General features: G+C 56.3%; 1 protein-coding gene across 2 annotated transcripts in view; it reads right to left on the bottom strand.

The window, feature by feature from the left end:
• GAL3ST3 (galactose-3-O-sulfotransferase 3) overlaps positions 1–6,567 on the bottom strand; it is a 40,606-nt gene extending 34,039 nt beyond the window's left edge. For both annotated transcript variants that reach the window (XM_084634977.1, XM_084634978.1), the window contains exon 1: positions 6,106–6,567. The gene's annotated coding sequence lies outside the window, so the exon portion shown is untranslated. The remainder of the gene's footprint in view (positions 1–6,105) is intronic.
• Positions 6,568–15,599: the final 9,032 nt, after the last annotated feature.

Below are 15,599 nucleotides of genomic sequence, written 5' to 3'. Positions count from 1 at the left end.
CCTCAATTCAGCTCCCTCTGAAAGCTCCTGCAACCAAAAACCTGCCATAGCACATGAGTAGGGAATAGAACCTGGCAGTCCTGGCTCCCAGATCCTCTGCTTTAACCTACTTGCCCCACTCCCCTCAAAATTGGTAACAGAACCTAGGAAACCTGCCCTCCCCCTGCCCCCCAGCCACTAGACTCCTCTCCCAGAGCTGGGATAGAATCTAGGAGCCCTGGCTCCCAGCTCAGACTGAATACCCCCTGGTGTGGCCATATTGGATCAAAACCTACCTGTGATGGTGCTGGAATCAGAATCTGTGTGTGTTCTGGATCGGGATCCCAGGGTTGGGCCCCCTCAACAAGATGTGGCTGGGCTGCTGAGTGCATATTTATATCACGGCAACGTCAGGGAGCCATGCCAGGCTGTGACACTGCTCAAGGGCATGCAGATCTCCAGATACCTGAGCATGGTCTGGCAAAGGCTATGGAAAAGTCCTTGGTATGCACAGTCACGTCCCCAAGGACAGGGCTACTTGGAGGAGTTGGATCAGTGCGATCCCAGAGCAGGGGCATGTGCAGGGATAGGCCCCTCAGCACACAGACCTCTCCCACCCGGCCCCACAGGGATGCCTCCAGGGAGAGCCCCCCACAACATCTCCTCCCCCATGGGACTCACCTGCCCCACAGGGACTGCTTTAGGGGGCAGATGGGGACTCAGTCCTTGGGGCCTGTGCAGACCTCTCCCAGCTGGGGCTGCAAGCACAGGTGTTGATCTAGCTACTGGTTTGCATGGGTGTCAGGAACAGCATGTTCCAGTGGGTAGGGCACTGGGCTGGGAGCCAGGACTCCTGGGTTCGACTCCTACCTTTGAGAGAGTGGTGGGGCCTAGGTTAGAGCAGAAGACTAGGGACCAGGAATCTTGGGTTCTGTTCTCAGCTCTGCCACTGACCTACTGTAAGATGTTGGGCAAGTCCCTTTGCCTCCCTGTGCCTCAGTTTCCCCTCCTGCCCTTTCTCTGTTGAGACTATGCGCTGTTCGGTGCAGGGTTTGTCTCCCACTGTGTGTGCAGTGCCTGCCATGATGGGATGGGGCACCCAATCTCTATTGGGGTTTGTGCAGAGCCTGACCTTGCAGGGGCCCTGACCTCAGTTGTGGGGAGGGGGGGGTGTCTGTACAGCACCCGGCCTCTGTTGTGAGGTAGGTGTGTGGAGCAGCTGCCTTGATGCGCCCCAGCCGTGGGGTGCTACAATAATATCCTGGGCTGAGTCCCACCTGGCCGATGGGAGCTGTCCCCAGGCCCAGCCTGTTTGGGGTCCCCGGCCAGCTCTCTGTGGCTTCACATTTGAGTCTCCCAAGAGCTAATATTTGTATTTGCAGTGGACCTGCCTTTGCCTGCCTGCTATGGCTGGAGCGCACAGCCTGGGCTATGCACCTGGCACTGCACCCAACCACTGCAACCTGAGTTAGGGAATCGCTTCCACACCAATTGTGGATGGGTTTCTGCTCGAGTTGCCTACCCTCCAGGATAGTCCTGGAGCATCCAGGAGTTAAAGATTATGTCATGTGAGGAAACTTGCAGGAGAATGTGCGACCAAAATTGGCAAGCCTAGTTTCTGCGCAGGTCAGCCACTGGAACTGGTGCAAGAGAGACCATTGTTCCAGCACTGCATCCAGCCAGGCCCGCTGGACTTCAGCTGTCAGGGGGCCTGGTGCAAAGTGGAGGGGGTGGGGCCTTTCAAAGGCCCCCACCCACAGACACAGCAGGATGGTGGGGGCAGGGAAGGGTGTTTCGCAGGTATCCGCTAAAGGAGGGTGCTGCGTAGAGGCCCCCACACACAGTGCCCTCCCTGAGGAGGGATCCAGGGAGCCGCAGTCAGCACCCTCGTAGAGGAGGGATCTGGAAACCCCAAGTGCTGACCAGATGGATGGGGGCTGTGGAAAGAACTTTGAGCTACATGCAGCCTCCCCATGCTCCGTCTGGCCAGCCTCGGGTGCAGTGTCCCACCCTGTGCTTCCAGCCAGACTCACCCCAGCCTGGGGAGGGACTGCCTCACAGGTTCATGGGGCAGTTCAGTCCCCACAGCCCAGGTGGCTCTTGGCCCCTCTGCTGAGTGAGTGCAGAGCACAGGGGAACATCTCCCAAACTCACCTCAGACAGGACCCCCACACAGATGGGAGGGACTTTTAACCCCTGCCGGGCTCGGCTGGACTCTTTCTGGTCATGTCCTGGCCCTGGAGAGGGGCCGCTCCAATCAGCACTGGGAATTTTCATGCTTTTTTAAAAAAATAATGAAATTTGAAGTTTTTTATTGTTTTTGATTGGGGGGAAAATGGAAACGGTCACTTTGAAGGGAAGCAAACTTTTCTTTTTTTGAGAAAACAGAGAAAAATGGTGTCAATTTTTATTTTTCTCTCCTCTTTTTCTTAAAAAAAAAACCCAAAACCTTTCCCCCGCCCCTGGAAATAGGGGCTGGGGTGTTAAAGAAAGAGAATGGGGAAAAGACTCCCAAAAGAGAACCAAAATTAAAAATTACTTTTTTTTGGTCGGTTGGTCAAGAACTGAAACGAAACCACCATTTTTAGTGTTTGTTTTGAAAATTTTTGTCTACCAAATCAAATTTCTACCAATCAAAAATGTTCCATTTGCTCAGCCAGGCATTTTCCTTAAATGCTTTTCAATGCACAGTTTTGGATCATGGCTGGTGTGTGGCACACCGGACCAGAACCACTCCCTATGAGGGTGTACGGTGCAGGTGGCTCTCTCGGCTGGCTGGCTTGAGAGGTGATGGCTATGTACGTACCCATCTGTCTGTTTGAACAGAATCTTTTGGTTGCGAAGTCTAGCCCTTGCAGGTTTGGAGAAGCCAGGGATAAGTTTGCCCCTTGGCGCGCTCTCAGTTGTGAGCCCTGGGGTAGGGGCTGGCTCCTATTCCTGGCTCAGGGAGGGAAGAGAGTGCTCTTAGAGCAGCAGCTGTGCCCAGCCAAGCACATAGATTTGGCATGTCCAGTGTGGGAGGCACTGTGGCAAAGTGGATGAGATGTGGGTGTCGCATAGTAGAGAGCTGGGTTCTGATCCTAGCTCTGCCTGAAGGGACCTTGTGCAGTTTCTCAGTTAAAGGAAGGGTTACACTGGACCCTACAGGGGAAAGGCCCCATTACCCCTCCCCCTGAGCCAGCTCGTCTCCCTGTCCTGAGACTGGACTGGAGCCAGTATCCCCTCAAGGGAAAGGCCTGGAGTCCATTCCACACATAACTTCACGGCACAAAGATTCTTCTCATCTCAAAATGCTCTTTTGAATGAACAGAGCTGAGAGAGACTCCGGGGGCAGCTGTGGGTGGGGGCAGGAGCAGGCAGAAGATGGTAGTAACACGGACCTCCACACACACACAACCTATGTGCAACCTTCTCCAGCCCCACCCGGTCTCCCTTAACTAGCATTCTGGCCCAGGCCAGAAGCCAAGGCTGTGTCAGGCACATAGCTATCGATGGCAGCCCTAATCAATAGGACACATGGGTCAGTGCTGGGCTGTGGACGAGGGGCTGGGATGAGCAATGGCGCATGCCGCACAGCCTGTCCCAGGCCAGGGACAGAACTCGCGAGTCCGGCTGCTCAGCAGCCCCCCCCCCCCCCCCGGAACAAAAGCTTGTTCATTGCTACCAAGATTGGTTCTCCTCCCTGGTTTCTCAATGTGGATGCCCCCTGTGACTCAGTAAAGGGAGAAACAGACCTAAGGGGGTAGGAAGTGCTGGATAGAGAGCCCCAGCCCCCCTGAGAGACCCTTGAGTAACAAATCTACCTGTGCAGCCCCAGCACCCCGAAGAGGCCCTGCAATAACAAAGCCGTGCAGCCAACCCTACACTGTCCAGCTCCTCTGAAGTGTCACTGTGGCCCGGGATCCCCCAGTGCCCTGCCCACAAGGTGCCCCTGCCCCCCTTGCTCACAGAACTCATTCCCCTGGTCGCGGGCACCTCTTCTGGCTTCCCAGGGTGAGGCCCTGGAGTAACTGTTACTGACGGGAGCACAGCAGCTTGGCAGATATTGTTGTAGATACTAGAGTAATTCAGCACCTGCCCCTTTTCCAGCTCTGCTCGCCCACCTCCTGTGGCAGTGAGTTCCAGAGGCTGTTAGGCTGATTCATACAGACTCTGCTCATGCACAGGCAGCAGGGTTAGGAAGGACAGCCTGGGGCTACTCCAGACTACACTTGGCACCTCCAGACCCTGGGAGCAGAGAATAGCTGCAGCGTAGGGCATTCTAGCTGTGTCCCCAACCCACCCTCTATGGGGCAGGAATGGCACTGAGCCCCGTCCAGAGCAGGGAGACCACCTGTGTCCCCCTCCCCGATAAGGCCTGGGATGGATGGATGGATGGAGGGGTGCGTTTGGAGACAGGCAACTGGATAATGTGTATATAAAGACCCCCTCACGCACCTCTATATGTGTTAATATATCCACACAACCCTATGCACCTTCCACCCGCACTGGTCCCCGGGCTGTTAAGGCGGATGACTGAAACGCAGAACCAGGCTGCGTGTGTGTCTCTGCACTGCTCACCCGTGTGCGCAGCTACACAGATTGATAGATGAGAGAGCGCAGGAGGGATCTGGCCTCATGGAGCGATACAGGCCCCCATCCTTTGTGCTCTCTCTCCACACGTACCCATCTATCTAGCCATCTAACTGCCAACCCTAATCCTGCTTTCTCTGTCTAGCTATCGAGCTATCTATCCCCATCTAAAATCGCTGTACATCTACTGATGTCTCCATCCCCTTGGTACGTCGGAGCATTTGTAGGCAGGCTGCTGCCATGCTCTGCCGTGACTCTGGAAATGCAGACTCCCCAGTCAGTGTGGCCCGGTGCTGCCTGTCTCCAGATCAGCAACCCCTACCCCACCCCTCAGCTGGGTCAGGCGTCACTGGCAGGCCACATTCTTTGGGGGTTGATTTGCTCCTTAACCTGAACAGGCCAACAATGGAAATCACCTCCAGCCCCTGCCATGTCTGTGTGAACGCCCATGCCAGGTGTGTATGTGTGTGTGAGCGTGTATGCACAGACACGTGCACCCAGAACAGGCGTGCACACACCTGGGGACAAACACACACAGGTTCACACCCGCACCCAACACACAGCTGCACAAACATGGATGCAGATGCACACACACCCCTGAAGCACATGGTGTCTTGATTTAACTCAGGGCGTCCTTGTTTCTCCTTTTATTCCTAACGCCCCATCTCGGAGGGGATCTATCCTGCCAGCAAACACTGGGCCCAGTCCCACCCCCAGGGCCCTTCCTGAGGATACTGGAGAGTGGGGATACGGCGATGGAGATAAAGAGGCGCGGGGGGCCATAGTGATAGATATGCAGAGGGAGTGGGGGTATGTCTGGCAATTGACAGGCCCAATTTTCAAAGATCCTGAGCATCTCTGCTCCAGGGAAGCTGTGGCTGCTCAGCCAGCCGGAATCCCTCTCCCATCTTTCTCTCGGCCGTGGGTGCCGCTGGTGTTTCCAGGGGGAGGTTAGTTTGGGTGGTGTGATGGATGTCGCGGTGCAAAGAGCACGCCTGCCCCGCTCTCTGCTCTGCACACACGCATTCTGGGGGCCGCTCTGAAGCCACAGGGCAGCAAACGTGCCCACGTCTCTGCCTTGGGGCACGGAGAGGGCAGAGATCAGCTGCGGGGTGCACCAAGGCGGCACACGCAGATGCCAGGGGACTCTCATTTGCACACACGCAGCGCTGGGGCTGGATAAGCATCTCCCCCTGGGCACGGCCATTCGCCCCTGCCACACTTCGTGCCTGGGTGCCAAGGGTTGGGAACTCCCCAGCCGCGTTTGCCCAGCACAGTGACACCCCCCCCCCAAGAAACATCACATCAAATTAGCCCCAATCAGCCAGGCGGGTGCGGGGGGGGGGGTTTAACCGGGGGGGAGGGTCTGGAAGAGATTATTAAAAACAGCAGTGGTATTAGTGGGGTTGAAAGCAGCCCACCAGGGCGAGCCCCCCAGTCAATGCAAGGGGAGGAAGGAGCCCGCAGCCCGGGCTGAAAGCCACACGGCGCCTCGCTGCGGGGGCGGGGGGGGCTCTGCGGGCGAAACCCCCCCGGCCGGGGCCGCATACTCACCCCGTGCTGGGAGTGCGGGGAGCCGGCGGGGCTCAGTCCATCACCGGCCGGGCGAGCGCAGGCGGCGAGGGGCGGGGAAGTGTCCCGGGCGCGCCGCGGCAGCATCGCTCCCCGGGCGGGCCGGAGCGGAGCGGAGCGGGGTCCCCGCGCTAGCCACCGGCCGGGGAGCGCCCCATCGCCATGTTGCCGGCTGCGTGCGGGCAGCGGAGCCGGGGAAATTGGGAAGGCGAGCGAGGGAGGGAGCCGGAGCCGCGTCCTTTGTGGGGTCAGGTGGCCGCGTCCTCCCCGCACCGAGCCCCGCACGCAGCACGCGGGCCTTGCACACACAGCTCTGCACACAGCTACACACACTGCGACACGCACACAGACCTACACACACTGCACACCGCACACAGCTACACACACCGCACACAGCTACACACACACACTGCACACCGCACACAGCTACACACACCGCACACAGCTACACACACACAGCTACACACACACAGAGCCACACACACACTGCACAGTGCACACAGCTACACACACCGCACACAGCTACACACACAGCTACACACACACAGAGCCACACACACACTGCACACCGCACACAGCTACACACACCGCACACAGCTACACACACACAGCTACACACACACAGAGCCACACACACACTGCACAGTGCACACAGCTACACACACCGCACACAGCTACACACACACAGCTACACACACACTGCACACCGCACACAGCTACACACACCGCACACAGCTACACACACACAGAGCCACACACACACTGCACAGTGCACACAGCTACACACACCGCACACAGCTACACACACACAGAGCCACACACACACTGCACAGTGCACACAGATACACACACCGCACACAGCTACACACACACAGCTACACACACACTGCACACCGCACACAGCTACACACACCGCACACAGCTACACACACACAGAGCCACACACACACTGCACAGTGCACACAGCTACACACACTGCACACAGCTACACACACAGAGCCACACACACACAGAGCCACACACACACTGCACACCGCACACAGCTACACACACACAGCGACACACACACAGAGCCACACACACACTGCACACCGCACACAGCTACACACACCGCACACAGCTACACACACACAGCTACACACACACAGAGCCACACACACACTGCACACCGCACACAGCTACACACACCGCACACAGCTACACACACACTGCGACACGCACACAGACCTACACACACTGCACACCGCACACAGCTACACACACCGCACACAGCTACACACACACACTGCACTGTGCACACAGCTACACACACCGCACACAGCTACACACACACAGCTACACACACACAGAGCCACACACACACTGCACACAGCTACACACACTGCGACACGCACACAGACTTACACACACTGCACACCGCACACAGCTACACACACCGCACACAGCTACACACACACAGCTACACACACAGAGCCACACACACACTGCACACCGCACACAGCTACACACACCGCACACAGCTACACACACACAGCTACACACACACAGAGCCACACACACACTGCACACAGCTACACACACTGCGACACGCACACAGACCTACACACACTGCACACCGCACACAGCTACACACACCGCACACAGCTACACACACACAGCTACACACACACAGAGCCACACACACACTGCACACCGCACACAGCTACACACACCGCACACAGCTACACACACACAGCTACACACACACAGAGCCACACACACACTGCACAGTGCACACAGCTACAGACACACAGAGCTACACACGTGTGTGTCTGTGCACACAGCTACACACACACTGCACACAGCTACACACACTGCGACACGCACACAGACCTACACACACTGCACACCGCACACAGCTACACACACCGCACACAGCTACACACACACACTGCACTGTGCACACAGCTACACACACCGCACACAGCTACACACAGAGAACCACACACACACTGCACAATGCACACAGATACACACACACAGAGCCACACACACGTGTGTCTGTGCACACAGCTACACACACTGCTACACACAGACACACACACTGCGCTGTGCACACAGCAACACACAGTGGTACACACACACAGCTACACACACACCCTGCATGGTGCACACAGAGCTACACACACACTGCTACGTACACACAGAGCTATACACACTGCGTGGTGCACACAGCTACACACACACTGCTACACACATAGAGAACTACACACACACACTGCTCAGTGCACACAGAACTACACACACTGCTACATACAGCTACACACACTGCACAGTGCACACAGCTACACACACAGAGCTACACAGTTGCACGCTGCTACATTCAGCTACACACACTGCATACCGCTACACATTACACATTGCTACACACACAGCTACACACTGACCGCACACCGCACATTGCTACACACACACTACACTGCCACACATACATACAGCTACGCACACAGAGATACACTCTGCTATACACATACTGCACACTGCTGCATATAGTTACACACACACTGTACACAGCTGCACACTGCTATACACACAGCTACCCACACTGCGCACACCGCTGCACACAGTTACACACACCCACACCTGAACACACGCGGCACACTGCTACGCACACACACTTCACACTGCTATGCCCCCCCCACCGCTACACTCAAACTGCACACTCCTACACCCCTCGCTAACCATACACTGCACCAGCTACACACACTGCTGCACCCCACACTACACACACACTGTGTGCGCTCACTGCACACCGCCACAAACACATCACTATACACGCGGCACATAGACATACACAACTACACACACCACATAGCTACACATGCACACTGTACACACTGGCACACCTACTCACCATTACACACACAGACCTACGCACACACCAGGACAGCTGCCTACACACACAGACCCACATGCACACCCCTCTCTTGTGTGCACACCCTGCTGCTCCACATTGCACTGTAGCTAAATTCAGTAAGAGGGGAGAGGAGGACACACAGACCCCCCCCCCACTACACACACAACCAGCTCAGTGGAGGGCAGCACACACACACACAAACACACACACACAGCGTCACATCCTCAGCACAGCCATCATCACCGTCACCACATGCAGGTCAGCGCACAGCAAGCATCACACATTCTGTCACCCTCCCAAACACACACAGGGGCCTGCACACACAGTCTGCCCTACACACTTCAACACACACACTCTGTCGTGTACGCACTCACGCAACAGCCCATTTGCTCCTGCATGCGCACAATCACACCTGCACACTCAGGCATGCACACCTCCCCTTCCTCCTGCTCACGCACACGCACACCCCCCGGGCACCCTCTCCCCGGGTTGTGCACCTTGCAGGGCTGCAGCATGGGGGAAGGGTACCCGGGGACGGTGCCAGGCGGGGGCACTGGGCTGTCTCACATTACCACCTGGTCCACAAAGCCGTCATTGTGGCTGGAGACTCCTGCTGGGGGGGAGGTGGGGGGCAGCTGGGAATTGATACCGGATCTGGGGCCGAGGACAATGGGGTGTGTGTCTGGAATGGGGAGTAAGGGACCAGCTCCCTGACAGGACAAGGGGTAAATCCACCCTTTATCTGGCAGGCAAACTTGGCACCCCCTGCCCTGCAGGGACCTCTCCAGGGGTCTGGGCCCCCGCACCTTGGTCAGATCAAGGGGGCAAATTATATGTGCCCAGGAGGACAGCCAGGTGGGCTGAAATCTGGCAGAATCATCACACCCATGTGGGGGGCGGGGGGGCAGTGTCTCTGCAGGATCCCTGGGGCTGGGCTGAGTCTGCCACACAGGGGTGGGTATGTTAGGGGGCTGTGGATCCAAGGCAGGACGGCAGAGCGAGCTAGTAGTCTGGGATCCGCCTCTTGAGGGTCACACAGCCCCGCACACTCACTCACCCCACAGGGGAAAGGGAAGCACAGAGAGGGGAATGGACTCATCTGTGTTCCCATGGCAGGACAGCAAATAGAACCCGTTCCATCCCCGCTGCTCTGACCTCTAGATCCCACTCCCATTCCCCCAGGATAGAACCCAGGAGTCCTGACTCCCGACCCCCCTACTCCAACTCCTAGACCCCACTGGACTCAGGGGTCCCGGGTCCCTTCCCCACCCCCCAACCCCCAGTGCTGGAAGCTGGGGCTGGGAGGGGCAGGGGTTGCAGAGCAGCCTCAGAGAGGAGGCCAGTATAAATAGCTGTTTGTTCTGCAGCAGAAGCTGGAAGCAGACAGTGACTCATCTTGGGAAGGCGCATGTGGGAACTGGTGCTTGGGGAGGGGCTCCTGCCGCAGTCAGTCCCTTGGGGGCTGCGGCCCTCTCAGCCAGTCCTCCTGCCCCGAGGCTGAATTGGGGCAAGGGCTCCCTAGAGTGGAAAGGGCCTGGATCCCATTCTTCGCCTACCCTGAACCAGACAGCCCACCCCCTCCCCACCCTGGGGCTGGGCTGGAGTTAGTGCCCCCCCAGGGGAAAGGTCAGGTCAGAGCTGGTGCCCCTGGAGGCGAAAGGCCCTGGATCCCCATCTCCAAGGTCCTAGCGGTGTCTCCCCGGCAGACGCTCTCGATTATGGTTTGAGTTAAGGCTGTTCCCGTCACTCAGCAGATCAGCAAAGGGGCCAGCAGCCAGCAAGCCCTCCCTCCGGCCGTGTCTTTGCCATGCTCAGGGGGAGCCGAGTGCCCTCCCATGTGGGTGGTCTCATGCACCCAACAGAGAGTTAAGTGGTTCCCCTCCAGGCCAGCAGCAGACGAGGTCTAGGGCCTTGGGGGGTGATTCCTGGGCACCCCAGGGGCTGGGGCGATCTGCTCACATACAGACTGTGCCGGAGCCCTAGTGGGGCACAGCCCCGGGAGGAAGCAGAGGGACGATTTCCTAGTGCTACCTTCCTCTGCACGCCGCCCATGAGCTTTGGCACCGATCCCCAGCCGCCCACGCCAGCCTGGCTCGCAAGAAGCAGCTGTCCCGGTCTCCAGGCAGGACACGGTGCAGCACCCACACATGCTGCCTCCCCACCCCCCGCTTTCCCAGCCCCACTGCAGCTTGCCCAGCTGGGCCACCCTGCACACATGTGAGCTTGTGGCATGCTGGCTGCGCATCCCACTGGGATTGAGCAGCCCTGGCAGCTCCCCTTTCACCTGGCACCCGCAGGTGGGACGGACGAGCTCTCCCCACAGTGCACGGTATGAGCAATGCTGGAGTGACGTCCCCAAAAATCTCCATGCCAGTGAGGCTGCAGGGAAGAAGACTGTTTTCTGCAGCTTGGCCTCCTGCCTCATGCCAGGGCAGTGAGTGGGGATGGGAGCCCGGACTCCTGGGTTCTATTCTGTTCTCAGCCATTCGCTCAGTGTTCCTCTGATGAAGGCATCCCAGCAGGGGATTTGCTCTGAGGAGCTATTAGGGGAGGGTTTGGCTCAGAGCTGGAAGCTGCTGACCCTGGAGGGGCGGGGGGTGTTGAAGACCCATGGGGGAGTGATTACAGGGTTAAATGTTTACAGGGTCTCCTTCCCTAGGGCTGGGCTTGGGGCGGGCTGGCAGGGTCCGGCCCCTCCTAGGCCAGGAGGGCTGTGCCCCTCTGTCCCCTCTAACAAGAGAGTGAGGGGGCCCACACAAAGGGGTTTCTCTGCCCACTGGGCTAAGATCCCTTGTGATTAATGGCCACACAATTGCCCTTGCATCCTGCCCATGCCCATGCCTGGCAGGATGAGGCATGGATACCACCCCTGCCCCAGTCCTTGATGTATCCACCAAGTTCCAGAGAGAGCTGCCAAATGATACGAGGGGAGGGGCCACCCCCAGCGTTAGGGAGCCAGCCATTGAGGGTCACCGTGAGGTCTGGGTCTATCTCTCCAGAGGGACAGGGGGGCACCACAACACTCCCTCCCCCACTGCAGCGTCCCACTGGGAGTCTGCATGACATTCCCATGTCAGAGAGACGGGCACAGATCCACACCAGGGAACCACCCAGGGGTCCTGACTCCCAGCCACCCCATGCCTAACCACTCGACACCACTCCCCTCCCAGCGCTAGGGACAGAAGCCAGGAGTCCTGACTTCCAGCCCTACCTGTTAGACCTCATTCACCTCTTTTTAGTCAGTGCCCCTTGCGAGGCACAGGCCGGGACAGAGACAAAAGGCTCACTGCCATGGGACATGACAATGCCGTGCATGTACTGCCCTCAGGTGGGGGCTTTGAGACTGCAGGAGCATTGACGTAAAAGCCTGCTCCATATGTGTACAGAAGTTGGAGAGACCAGATGGGAGCGGTAATATCTTTTATTGGACCGACTTCTGTGGGTGAGAGACAGGGCTGCCTCCAGCCTTTTGGCCGCCCCAAGTGGCGAAGAAAAAGAAAAAGAAAAAGAAAAACCCGATTGAGCCGATGTCGAAGTACCACCGAAGACCTGGACGTGCCGCCCCTTTCTATTGGCCACCCCAGGCACCTGCTTCCTTCGCTGGTGCCTGGAGCCGGCCCTGGTGAGAGAGACATGCTTTTGAGCCACATAGAGGTCATCTTCAGGTCCAGGAAAGGTACTCCAAGGGTCACAAATAAATACAAGATGAAACAGATTGTTTAGCATAAGTAGTTAGCACATACTCTAAGGGACCATTCAAGCCTGTTAACACCTCTGCAGTCATAGGACAAAAAGGGGGGTTAGTGGGTGACAGATTATTGTAATCAGCCATAAATCCAGTGTCTCTGTTCAGTCCATGATTTTTAGGCCTTATCTACACTACAGTTTTGTTGATGCAAGTTATGCCGATGATCAAAACCCGGTATAATTACATCTCCTGTGCATATTCACACAATGCTCCTTCTGTTGGCAGAGGAGCATCAACAGAGAGAGCAGTGCACTGTGGATAGCTACCCCACTGTGCTACTCACCACCTTCTGCAGCTAGGAGTTGCGGGAAGGCAGAATGGATCGAAGTGCATCATGGGTAAGGCTTTGTGTTTGTCATGGAAATTCATGGAATACGTGACTTTCCATGACCTTTGTGACTTCCTCAGCGGCCCATGTGGCTGGCCCGGGAGCCGTCTGACCAGCTCGGGCAGCCCCTGGGCTAGTCGCACTGGCTGCTGCTGGGGCAGTCTTCGCGCCCCTCTGCCACCCCACAGCAGCAGGAGTTTGGGGGGGGGGCTCAGGGCTGGGGGTTGGGATGCTGGGTGGTGCTTACCTAGGGCAGGCTCCCCAGAAGGGCTATAGGAACTTCCATCCCTCAGCTCCTAGCTCAGGGATCAGCAACCTTTCAAAAGTGGTGTGCCAAGTCTTCATTTATTTACTCTAATTTAAGGTTCCGCGGGCCAGTAATACATTTTAACCTTTTTAGAAGGTCTCTTTCTATAAGTCTATAATATGTAACTAAACTATTGTTGTATGTAAAGTAAATAAGGTTTTTAAAATGTCTAAGAAGCTTCATATAAAATTAAATTAAAATGCAGAGCCCCCAGGACTGGTGGGCAGGACCCGGGCAGTGTGAGTGCCACTGAAAATCAGCTCGCGTGCCGCCTTTGGCACGCGTGCCATAGGTTACTTACCCCTGTCCTAGCTCCATGGCCTGCCTCTGCCTGTAGGCACCGCCCCCGCAGCTCCCATTGGCTGCGGTTCCCAGCCAATGGGAGCTGCAGAAGTGGGGCTTGGGGTGGAATGGAGGCAGCACGTGGAGCTAGGAGCTGGAGGTTGGGGCTTCCCAGGAGCGGGATAGGGAACTTGCCCCAGCCCCACCAACCCCCGACCCCAGCATCCGTGGTGCCCCTGGGCTCCCCCCCCCCAGTACCTGCAGTGCTCCCTGGGTCTCCCTCCAGCACCCATGGCGTCCCCCGGGCCACCCCTCCAGCACCCATGGCACCCCCGAAGCTGCCCCCTGGAGCTGCTCTCCCCAACTTTTAGTCAGGGATATATAGTAAAAGTCATGGAGAGGTCATGGGCCATTAATTTTTGTTTATTGCCCATGACCTGTCCATGACTTTTACTAAAAATAACCATGACTAAAACGTAGCCTTAATCCTGGGTGCGGGCTCAACGTCCCATGATGCAGTTTTTTCCATCCCATCATTCCATGGGCTTTTGACTGTGTTTCGTGGCATTTTTCAAGGGTCCATGTTTTCTGTGCACCCACCATCTCTGTCTGAATGGATGGATCCTGAACTGCTCTCTTTTGTTGTGGTCATTGTTATGAACACATTGTGGATGGTCATGCAGTATATCATGAGCTCCCAATCTGAACAGGAATCAGAGGTGCCTGATCTGCTGTGTGCTATGAAAAGAAACAACAAACAAACAACAACACTGGATTACTTTTGGCATTCACAGAGGCAGCTGCACATGGTGGACCATCACTTTTGGGCTCAGGAAACAAGAACTGAGTGGTGGGATCACATCGTTATGCAGGTCTGGGATGACCAGTGGCTGCAGAACTTTCAGATGTGCAAAGCCACCTTCCTGAAACTGTGTGAAGAGCTCGCCCCAGCACTGTGGTGCAAGGACATCAAAATGAGAGCTGCCCTCTCTGTGGAAAAGCATGTGGTGATCACTGTGTGGAACCTGGCAACTCCAGACTGCTACTGGTCAGTCGGGAATCAGTTTGGAGTTGGGAAGTCCACCGCTGAGGCTGCTTTAACGCAAGTGTGCAGGGGCCATTAATCACATCCAGCTACAGAGGACTGTGACTCTTGTCAATGTGCGGGAAATAGTGGATGGCTTTGCGGCAATGGGATTACCTAACTGGGGCAGGGTGATAGATGGTATGCATATCCCAATTTTGGCCCTGGATCGTTTTGCGATGGAGTACATCAATAGAATGAGATACTTCTCTACGGTATTTCAGGCACTTGTGGATCACCGTGGCCATTTCATTGAAATCAATGCACACATCTTCAGGAACACTGGCCTGTACAGAAAGCTGCAACTAGGGACTTTTTTTCCAGATCAAAAGATTCCAATGGGGGATGTTGAAATGCCCATAGTGATCCTGGGAGATCCAATGTATGCCTTACTCCCACAGCTCATGAAGCTTTACACAGGTAACCTGGTCAGCAGCAAGGAGCGCTTCAGCAATGGGCTGAGCAGGTGCAGAATGACCATAGAATGTGCCTTTGGCAGATTAAAAGCATGCTGGCGCTGCCTTTATGGCAGGTTAGTCCTAAATGAGGAAAATATTCCCATGGTCACAGCAGCCTGCTGCGAGCTCCATATTATTTGTGAACTGAGGTTAAAAGTTTCCCCCAGGGTGGAACACAGAGGCTGATTTTGAGCAGCCAGATACCAGGGCTATTAGGAGGGTACAAGGGTGGAGGGTGCTATTTGAATCAGGGAGGCTTTAAGGCACCATTTTGACAATGAGCTCCAGTAAGCATCCAGAAAGATGTCTTTCTATACAGCACTCTGCCATGCTTTGTTAACTTGCTGCCATGCATGAAAACCTTGATTATTCC

Source organism: Lepidochelys olivacea (assembly GCF_965140295.1).
Source record: "Lepidochelys olivacea isolate rLepOli2 genome assembly, chromosome: 7".
Classification (NCBI taxonomy): Eukaryota; Metazoa; Chordata; order Testudines; family Cheloniidae; genus Lepidochelys; species Lepidochelys olivacea.
Note: the sequence above shows the minus strand (reverse complement) of the source record. Positions and strands in the feature narration are given on the sequence as shown.